Below are 11,196 nucleotides of genomic sequence, written 5' to 3'. Positions count from 1 at the left end.
TAATATATATAATAAATATCCATCAATTCATAAATACACTGTACTCTGAAAGTTCAATTTAACTGTTTAAAATTTAGTCCTATCTTTCCATTCAGTAAACGCTATCCATGACGTCTGGACAGCTAGGTCAGGCCATACACGCCTGTTTAATCCACAGCCTGAGGGATGAAAAATGCCATAACCCCAACTATTCCAAACAACCAACCAAGCAGTATGCGGAGTTAAACAGGATTTTATAAGCAGTCTTGGGAACTGACCTCAACTGGTAATATAGAGTCTAATGGAAATTGGAAAATTACAGGACTGGTTTCTGACACTACTGCAAAATACAGACATCCCCAAAACTTCACACTGCAAATCCATAAAAAAGGCTACACAAATGTTTCACAAACCCTTAAAAGAATGGATGAGATTTCAAGAAATAAAGAGGGAAAACCTCTCTGATCAGGAACTACGTAAGTGAAAACACAAATTCAGGGAGGTAAGTGCTAAAGATGTAGATTTCAGAATTGCAGAGCTTAAGTATTAGTGGCTTCATGCAGACAGGCAGCCTCAGACCAACACAAGACAGATGCAGATCACAGGCCCCTGCAGAAAGCCAGGAAAAAGTTAACTTTCAAGCTTGACCTATGGCCATACTTTTTGTATGGTCTGAAAATCCACAAGCCAATAACTTTAACACAAAGAGACCAGGGATAGGAGCTCCTTCAACTGCCTGGCCAAAGTAAACAAACATTCTCTTAAAGGCCCTCAACCTGGTCTTCAAATAATTCCCAAAAAAACAATACTAACAAATGTGAGTTCGAAATAAAAATAAAAACATCCCCTGGCCAGTTTGGCTCAGTTGGTTGAGCATCATCCCATGCAACAACAATAAAAAAAGGGTGCTGGTTAGATTCCTGGTCAGGACATGTGCCCGGTTTGAGGCCTCGATCCCCAGTAGGGAACATGCAGGAGGCAGCTGATGGGTGTTTCTCTCTCACATCAATGTTTCTCTCTCTCCTCTCCCTTCCTCTTTCTCTAAAAATCAATAAAAACATTTTTAAAGAATAAAAATAAAATAATGAAAAATGATATTATAAGTAACAGCACAAAGAACCAATGAGAGCCAGAATTTTTGTTTTTACTTCTAGTAAAAGGTCATATACTAGAGGTATCAATTGCAGTATAGAAAAAATGATTATGTTTAATAGGTATAAATAATTTTTTTAAAAAATTAAAGCCCTAACCAGTTTGGCTCAGTGGATAGAGCATCCGCCTGTAGACTGAAGGGTCCCAAGTTCGATTCCGGTCAAGGGCATGTACCTTGGCTGCGGGCACATCCCCAGTGGTGGGTGTGTAGGAGGCGGCTGATCGATGTTTCTTGCTCATCGATGTTTCTAACTATCGCTCTCCCTTCCTCTCTGTAAAAAAATCAATAAAATATATATTTTTTAAAAATTAAAAACATGATCAAAGATCTACTGAGTATTAGAAATGACCAGTTGTAAATAAAGTCAGAATTGGGTGAGGAAAAAAAAAAAGAAATGACCAGGCACTTCAAAAAAGAATCCAGTAGAACTTACAAAAATGCAAACTATAATAATCAAACTGTAAAACCCAAGAGCAACTGACACATGGGAAAAGAGAAATACTACACAGAAAATAGAGCTAAAGAAATGGCAGCAAATAGAGAAGCTAGGAAGGAGGAAGCCCCGCAAGGCCAATCCCAGAACAAGGGAAGCACAAAACACAAAATCGGCCCAGGTCATGGCCAACTTCGAACTGCACCAGGGGGAGACTAACACCAGGAGCCAGGGGAGAGGACAGCTGGCACCCCACAACGAGGTGTGGGGTTTGGTTGGTGACCACCTCAGGAGAGCCAGAGTTGAGGAGTCAGGTAAAGCTAACTACCTGCAAGGACAAACATCAATTCTTTTCAGGAAAAGACATCAGAGTCCAGAGTCCACAATGTATCTTCCGCAATGTCCAATGTACAATCGAATATTTAACTAGCAAGGCCACATGAGGTGAGCAGAGTAAGGCACTTGTTTGGGGCGCAAATTTAAGGAGTGCCAAAATGCTCAGTAATCAAGATTGCAAATAATACTGCAATGCAAAAAAAACATTTTTTTAACCCTCATTCGAGGATATTTTTCCACTGATATTTACAGAGAGAAAAAGGAGGGAGAGAGACACAGAGAGAGAAACATCAATTTGAGAGAGACACATTGCTTGGCTGTCTCCTGCATGCAACCGAGATAAATGCCCTTGACCTGTACTCGAACCTGGGATCCTTCAGTCCGTAGGCCAACACTCTATCCGCTGAGCCAAACCGCTAGTGCTGCAATGCAAAATTTTAAAAAATCAAATCTATTGCAAGGAACTCCACAATTAGCAATATATCAACATTTTAGATAAAGACGGGACAGTCACAGTGCCATGCCAAGACATAATGCTGCCCTCAGCAAAAGGAAAATCAGTAATTGTGATTGAATCCATTAAAATGGGACGGACAGTCATAAACGACAGGGCATGCATATACACGTGCCAGGAAACATGCTTTCCAGTTTTCTGTTGAAACAACTGTTTCCCCCTAAACTTTGTTTATCAAAAGCCAGCCCCATGGCTTGTTCGTCTTTACAGCCATATGGGCTGGCACCAACTCGGGACACAGTGAGTGCTCAGTGTAAACGTGGAAAGTGAGTGATTCCCAAAGGCCTGGAGCTGCAGCACGCAAACACACAGCAATCGCTCCCCTTGTGCTCCCACAGCATTTTCAAAGTACAGGCAGGGCTGGCATCCAGGCAGACACCACCAGCAGCACCTCGAGGGAATAGCGCCCAGTTCTCATTATGATCCTCACTCTCCTCATAGGCCACAACATGAGCCAAAATGGCAATCCTTTCAAGTTTTCCTGACAATTTTTACACATAAGCAAAATCTACTCACTACTAATCTATTTAATGAGTTATTAAGGGCTATTCAAATGTCATATTCATGAGGAAAATTCAGCACCTCCACTAAAACTTTCTGAGATCTCTAATCCAATATCCCAAGAGAAAAGTTCCTACTTTAGATCACCAACACATGGCTGGAATTCTTTAAAATTAAGTGTATTGTCTATGCTGCTTTCACACCACAAGAGCAGGAATGAGTCATCACAACAGAGATCCTTTGGCCCACAGAGCCTAAAATATTCTCTATCTGGCTCTCTACCGAAAAAGTTTGCGAACCCCTCTTTAGAACATGAAAATACCACAAGACAGTCTTCTCTAGATCTTAACCGGCAAAGTTAACATCTGAGTGATAACTGCAATATGGAGTAAACTCCAGAAAATGTGCCCACTTGAAAGTCTCCAATGACTCCATTTAATTTTAAGATGTTAAAAATGACTCACACCCTAGCCGGTTGGCTCAGTGGATAGAGGGTCGGCCGAAGGGTCCCAGATTCGATTCTGGTCAAGGGCACATACTTTGGTTGCAGTCTTCTCCCCAGCCCAGGCCCTGGTTGGGGCACATGCAGGAGGCAACCAATCGATGTGTTTCTCTCACATCAATATTTCTCTCCTTCTTTCCCTCTTTCTTCCTCTCTCTCTAAAAATCAGTGGAAAAATACCCTCAGGTGAGGATTTAAAATAATAATCCTATATAATAAAAGGCAAATAGACCAAATGGTGGAACCGAAAAATGGTCGCTATGACATGCGCTGACCACCAGGGAGAGCACGCAGAACATGGCAGGCATCGGCCACGGCAGGATGGTGAAGCAGGTGAGCAGGGGCGCCAGACCAAGGCAGAATGCCGGATGCTGTCATAAGGGCGAGTCTCTCGTGCTTACTGAAAATTCTTTGCTCCCTTGCGCCATGGTCCCACCCAGCATGCGCACCCACTGGCTGCCGGCGCAGGAGCCGCTGCTGGCGCCTGGCGCTAGCCCCAATCGCCCCTGAAGGCTCCTCCACCTCCCAATGCTGCTGAGGGGCGATCGGGGCAGCAGCCACCGCTCGAACCCGCTGAGGCACTGGCCCCACTCACACCGGCTGCTGGCGCTGGCAATGGCTCTGTCCCAATGCTCCTGAGGGGCGATCGGGGCAGCAGCCACTGCTCGCACCCGCTGAGGCACTGGCCCCACTCACACCGGCTGCTGGCGCTGGCCCCAATGGCTCTGCGCCATCAGCGAGTGGGAGCAGCAGCAGCGGGAGCAGGGCTGCTGGCAGACAGAGAACCAGGGGCTGTGGTGGGAGGGGCTGGGCAGGGGTACAGAGGATGGGCCAAGACCCACCCCTGTGCCCACTGCAGCCTCGCAGCCCACAGTTCCTTTCAAGGTGCACGAATTTGTGCACTAGGCCCCTAGTAATAAAATAAAAATTACTCACAAATTGAATATCTTTAAAATTTTGCATTTGGTCAAAGTCAGCCCTCCTTAAGGAGTCAAGATGGAGCAAATGTAATTGTGATGACCATGGTGCCATGTGAGAACTCACGTCACTGCGAGGCTATATCTCACAGAAGACCAGAGACTTCTCCAAGGTCACACAAGACTTAGTAAACAACAAATCCAGAATGAGTTTTCCTTGCATGTGCTTCTCTTCCAACATTTCTATTCCAACCAAAAGTATTTTATAAATATCAAGTGTCCAATTGTCAAGTCAAAAGAGACTGGCCACTCAATTCCCTCTTCTAGTACTGAGATACTAAAGGCAAATGTCATTTCCAAAGTACTAGGGAGTCAGATTTCCCCTTCCAGTGACAGAAAAGACAGGCAAACCCTGCTTCCTTCCTACCACAAGCCTATAAGCAGATCAACGGGTTCCAAATTAACAACTTCCCAGGCTCTGCAGTCTTGAGAATTTTAGAGACACCTGACATTGATTATAAAATAACTGAAAACAAGACTAAAATAAAGCCAGGAACTGCAGCAGGGCAAACACATGGAGACAGACTCCCATCGTGTGCCCGAGGCATTTTCAAAGTGCAGGCAGGGCTAGAGCCCAAAATCAAAATAAAGAAATTGGCAAACCTAAAATGCTACAGAAGCATCACAAGTAACTCTCCTTCAGTAAAAGGACACTCCCTTCCCCTGGATACACCAGGCCTGGGACAGAACAGGTTCTCCCAGCGAGAAACCAGAAAGCCCTGCTGACAGTCTGACTACAAGGCTGAGTCACTAAAAGTAAAAGTGACTCAACTGAACTGCCTAATTCTTCTTAAAAGAAATTAAAACAAAGAATAAACACATCCAGTACTTCAAAACACACCAGCAATAAACAAAAGGGCACGATTGTGCTGCCCCCTCCACCAGAAACAAAAACCACACATCAGTAGCCAAATTAGCACCATCAAGTAATTCTAAGGAACAACGAGCAATAAAATCCTTACAGAAAACTGCAGATGTTATGAGATAGAGAAGCAACTGGCAGAGCAATCAGACACTTCAGACCACATGACGGACAGAAATCTGCAGCTGGAGGCCTAACGATTTTGAAAGAGCAGCACAGTTATTAACTATTTACCATGTTGTTTTAGATTCTGTGCCCCTGCCCCAATCAAATTAGAACCTAAAAATCTATGATGTCAATGCCATATGTAATTCTAAACAAATATCCATAGATTTTTTTCTACTATGTAACACTGAAGGCACACAGATATAAAGAACAATACATACTTACCTCCCTGGTTAAGAAAAAAATATCTTATCACCATAGTCAAATCCCCTTTGTGAACTCTGAACACCTACTTCAGGGATGTGGGTACCACTATCACCATGTGATATGGAAAACAGTCATGCATTCCCATAAACTTTTACAAAACATGTATAGAACCTGACATGTATCAGCAGCATACTGAATGTAATCTCCCATACCACAGTGAGATGTTTTCCACGTTGATTTGTACAGTTCTAACGTATTTTCACTGATGTGTCCTAACATATTAACTGTTCACAATCTATCTATTCTCCAGCTGATAGAGGTATAGATAAGTTCCCGGTGAGAACTATCACCAGCACGGCTGCTCCCATGGTCCTGCACAAGCATCCTGGTGTTTGTGAGTAAAACTTCCCCTAGAATGCACACATGGATGTGGATCACCTGTCCCAAACATGGGTGTGTTCAACTGCAACAGACACTGCTCACCTGCCTCCATCTCCCTCCCACCAGCAAGTGAATAGGATAAGCTCTACCTAGCCTCACACCCTCTCCAAAGCTCGAAACTGTCACATCTGATTTTTTGTCAGTGAGATGGAATAAAAAGGTATCTCATTATGGTTATAATCTGCATTACAACTGAGGTCAAGATTCTTTTCTGTATTTATGAAGTTCCAGTGTTTCTTTTGTGAACTGCCTGATTAACTCTTTGCCCATATGTATATTAGGTTATTTGCCATTTTCTTGTTGAAAAAGTTAAATATAGACTTTTGTGGGGGTTTTTAAAATGAACATAGAATGATCAAACTAGTTAGGTTGAAACCCTAAAAATGCCTTTCAGAAGAATTGAGGTTACATTCACAGCACCAATTACCAATTTATAACTCAGTACTAGACCAATTCAGTGGATGTTAAACATTTTGTGGATAAAAGCTCTACTGCCTGGAAAATAATATGTATTAGTTCCCAGATGCCAAGTGTTACAAACGTTTTTAGAAGGTTGGTTGACCATTGTTAATATCTGGAAATGCTGACAACTCTAAATTAAGGAATTTCAACATTATCTAAGATTTGCCTTTAAAATGTACTTCCCTCACATGGCTGGTGCAACTCAGTGGTTGAGTATCAACCTACGAACCAGGAGGTCACGATTCGATTCCCAGTCAGGGCATGCACCAGGTTGTGTGTTCAGTACCTGGTCAGGGTGCCTATGGGAGGCAAACAATCGATGTTTCTCCCTAACATAGATGTTTCTCTCTCTCTCTTTCTTAAAAAAAATCAACAAAAAATTTTTTTTAAAAAAAAACCATATCCTCCAGTGAGGATTTAAAAAAAAAAAAAAGGTAACACTACACATCTATTAGAATAGCCACAATCCAGAACACTGACACCACCAAATGCTGGTGGGGATGTGAAGCAACAGGAACTCCCATTCACTGCTGGTGGGAATGCAAAATAATACAGCCATTTGGAAGACAGTCTGACAGTTTCTTACAAAACCAAACATACTCTTGCCATATGATCAAGCAGTCATGCTCCTTGGTATTTCCCCAAAGGAATTGAAATCTTACTTCCACATAAAAACCTATGTACAATGTTATAGCAGCTTTATTCATAATTGCCCAATCTTGGAAGCAACCAAGATGTCCTTCAGTGGGTGGATGAATAAACTATGGTGCTTCCAGACAATGGAATGTTATTCAGTGCTAAAAAGAAATTATCTATATCAAGCCATGAAAAAATATGGAGGAACCTTAAATGCATATTACTAAGTGAAAGAAGCCAATCTGAGAGGGCTACAGATTCTGTGATTCCAACTATATGATGTTCTGGAAAAGGCAAAATTATAGCCTGTGTGGGGGGTATGGGTACAGGGGAAATCTCTATCTTCCTCTCAATTTTGTTGTCAAACTAAAACTGCTCTGAAAAAAAAATAAAACAGCTAAGTCTTTTTTTAATTTTAATTTTATTTTTTTAATATATTTTTATTGATTTCAGAGAAGAACGGAAAAGGAGAGACAGAAACACCAATGATGAGAGAAAATCATTGATTGGCTGCCTCCTGCACACCCCACACTGGGGATCGAACCCACAACCAAGGCATGTGTCCTGACCTACTGGTTCATACGTCGATCGACACTCAAGCACTGAGCCACACCAGCCAGGCTAAGTCTTTTTTTTTTTTTAAGCCCATCTCTGGGTCTGAGGCACCCAAGCTACTGAAATGAGTAGCCTTTGATTATGGAGGCGGGAAAGAAAGCAAAATCCCCAGGAAAAAGGCAAGTTACAGTAAAGGGATAAAAAAAAAAAGAACATTTTACTTATAGTATAAGAAAGGTCCTGGTTCCAGGGAACTTAAGGTTAGGAGTGAACAGTGAAGAAGAAAGCGAACAAATGGCATGCCTATTAGAAGGCAGCCAAAGATTGTAAAGTGAGAAGACCCGCTTCAGTCTGGTGCACACTGAGATCCCAAGTGGGTTTGAGGCTAACATCTGTGCATGGGCTCTGCTCAGTGGTCAGGTGGAAGACTGCCAAGAAGTAAGCAAATCTCTCTGAAGGCAATTCTCCTCATCTCCCAATGCAATGGACAAGAGCTCATTAGGACACAAAGACACAGAGCTCCATATAGTGGAACAGAGAGGCCAGAAGAAACCCAGCCTTCACACAAAGCTTCGCTTGGAAATTGGAGGAGGGGGTTAGCTGGACCCATAACACTGACCTTGTACAGACCACAGAAGCAAAAGAGACAATAGTTTAGTATCCAGAAGACATAAGGAACAATAGCATATCACAAAGAAAAATATAACCCATTAGCAAATGATCAACAGACATGAACAGATAAATCACAGAAAAAAACCCTCAAATGTTTGAACATGAGAAAAGAGTCTCAACATTACTGGTAATCTAAAGACACACAGGCAGACAGATATCGATAGGAGGGTGTAGGAAGTATAGAACACTAAACATGTACCATATGCTTCGGTGAGCAACTTGCCAGTATCTCATAAAACTGAAAATGTGCATGTCCCACTTCTCAAATACAGGCAGTCCACGTCGTTTCGTGGTTACGTCACCATCTCTCATTTATTTATTAAAAAAAAAAAAGTTCCGTCATTTCAATGTATGTACATATGTGCTTTATGTTTTTTATTATTTATTTACCACAAGTAAAGGTCAGGAATTGTTATCTTTCTTTTAAATTTTTTTTACTGTTTCACTTCATTACTGCTGTGTATGTGCTCCATGTGAATGATGTAGGTGCTTAAGTAGGTGGGTTCCGACTTACAGCGAAAATCGCATTACGTGGCGCCATAGGAACAAATCTCCAACGTAACCCGAGGACCTACTGTATTCCTCTTCTGGGAAAACTCCTAGGGGAAATCTTACCCAGGCTAGCAGGAGATGTTTGTCAAAGATGCTTACTGCAGCCTTATTTTCACAGAATCAAATCTGAAAACAACCTGAATGTCCACCAGTCAGGGGTAAAAGGTAACCCAGTGTCCCATCTTCTTTAGCCCAAGATATTTAAAAATAATTAACTACATCCATAAACAACTTGTAAAGTCTATACAAAACTATATACTCATGTTACACTGTGTTATATGTATTGCTCGTGGACACATTTTTGTTAGTACAAACTCCAAAATGGACTAGAAAGTCTGGTTCCAGATAAGATGTAGTAAACACACCCACTCTCTGGCTTCCACTGAACATAGCCTGACATGCTGAACAAAATACATGGAGCTGCCATGAGAGGCCCCAGAAAAAACAGCAGCAGGCAGACTGGGAAGAAGGCCAGAAGTGTAAGAACCACCAACCAGCAGTGAGTCTTCAACTCAGCACCCCCAAACCCAGGAGTGGCACCGAACCCCACAGGGAAGAGTACCCAAAGACTGTAGTTCAGAGTCACGGAGTAGAAAAGGGGTCTCCTTGCAATGACCATGCTGGCAGTGGGGGCCCTCAGGCAACTCAAACTCCCTGGGAAGAAAATCATCCTCACCACTGGGAGGACTGTGATCCTCTGAACTCCTGCTGCTTGGCCCTGGACGTGACACAGCAAGACATACAAAACCCCAGCATTCCAGCTGGATGAAAAGGTGATCCCTGAGGAACCAACAAGTACCAGGGATATGTGAAGAGTTAAAGCTCAGGAAAGTGACCCCACAAGGTTGTTACTAATTCCTGGCCTCACCCCAAGCTATGCATGCATTGATCTGATCATAAACAATATATCCAACATTCTGAGAAGTAAAATATCAACTATTATCCAGGTCTCACACTGGCCACAGGTGGTACGTAAGAGGGCCAGACCCAATAGCATTGTAAAAGCTTTTGAAAATGGAACTGACATTGAAATCACAACACAGAGAAGGCTAGTCAGCACTTACAACCTGAACCCAACCAGGCTGACTGCCTGGTAAAACAAAACATCAACATTTCCCATAAGATTTATTTATTTTTAATATATTTTAATTAATTTCAGAGAGGAAGGAAGAGGAAGAGAGAGATGGAAACATCAATGATGAGAGAGAGTCACTGATTGGCTGCCTTCTGCACACCCCACACTGGGGATCGAGCTCACAACCCAGGCATATGCCCTGATCGGGAATCAAACCATGACCTCCTGGTTCATAGGTCAACGCTCAACCACTGAGCCATGCCGGCTGGGCAACATTTTCCATAGGATTTAAATTTTAAAACCCCAGTTCTTAAAACATAATATTCAAATATCCAGGAGGCAACCCAAAATTACTCAGCATATGAAGAAAAGGAAAAATACCAACTCATGCTGCAAAAAACAACCAAGAGACATCAAGGCCAAACAAACAGAATAATATACCATGCTCATGGATTGGTAGAATCAACATCATTAAAATGTCTATACTACCCAAAGCAATCTATAGATTCAATGCAATCCCCATTAAGATACCAACATCATATTTCACAGACCTAGAACAAACTCACCAAAAATTCATACGGAATAAAAAAAAAAAAAAAGACCCCAAGTAGCCGCAGCAATCCTGAGAAAGAAGAACAAAGTTGGAGGGATCACAATACCATATATCAAGCTATATTACAAAGCCACTGTTCTCAAAACTGCCTGGTACTGGCACAAAAACAGACATATAGGCCAATGGAACAGAACAGAGAACCCAAAAATCAACCCAAGCCATTATGCTCAAAGCAGGCAAAAGCATAGAATGGAGTCAAGACAGTCTCTTCAGTAAATGGTGTTGGGAAAATTGTACAGATAAATGCAAAAAAAAAGAAAATGAAACCAGACCACCAACTTACACCATACACAAAAATATACTCAAAATGGATAAAGGACTTAAACATAAGACAGGAAACCATAAAAGTCTTAGAAGAATCCACAGGCAGCAAAATATCAGATATTTGTCATAGCAATATCTTTACCGACGATACAGCTCCTAGGACAATGGAAACTAAGGAGAAAATAAACAAATGGAACTACATCAAAATAAAAAGCTTCTGCACAGCAAAAGAGACCATCAACAAAACAACAAAAGAGCCCACTGCATGGGAGAACATATTTGCGAATGTTATATCCG

The 11,196-nt window shown here is 42.1% G+C and overlaps 1 protein-coding gene across 1 annotated transcript in view; it reads right to left on the bottom strand.

Annotated features, from left to right (window-relative positions):
* Window positions 1-11,196, bottom strand: part of HSF2BP (heat shock transcription factor 2 binding protein) — a 71,464-nt gene that overhangs the window by 33,129 nt on the left and 27,139 nt on the right. The window lies entirely within an intron of this gene.

This window comes from Myotis brandtii, unplaced genomic scaffold (assembly GCF_000412655.1).
Source record: "Myotis brandtii unplaced genomic scaffold, ASM41265v1 scaffold2927, whole genome shotgun sequence".
Taxonomy (NCBI): Eukaryota; Metazoa; Chordata; class Mammalia; order Chiroptera; family Vespertilionidae; genus Myotis; species Myotis brandtii.
The sequence above is the reverse complement of the archived record's forward strand: the minus strand, read 5'-3'. Positions and strand labels throughout refer to the sequence as shown.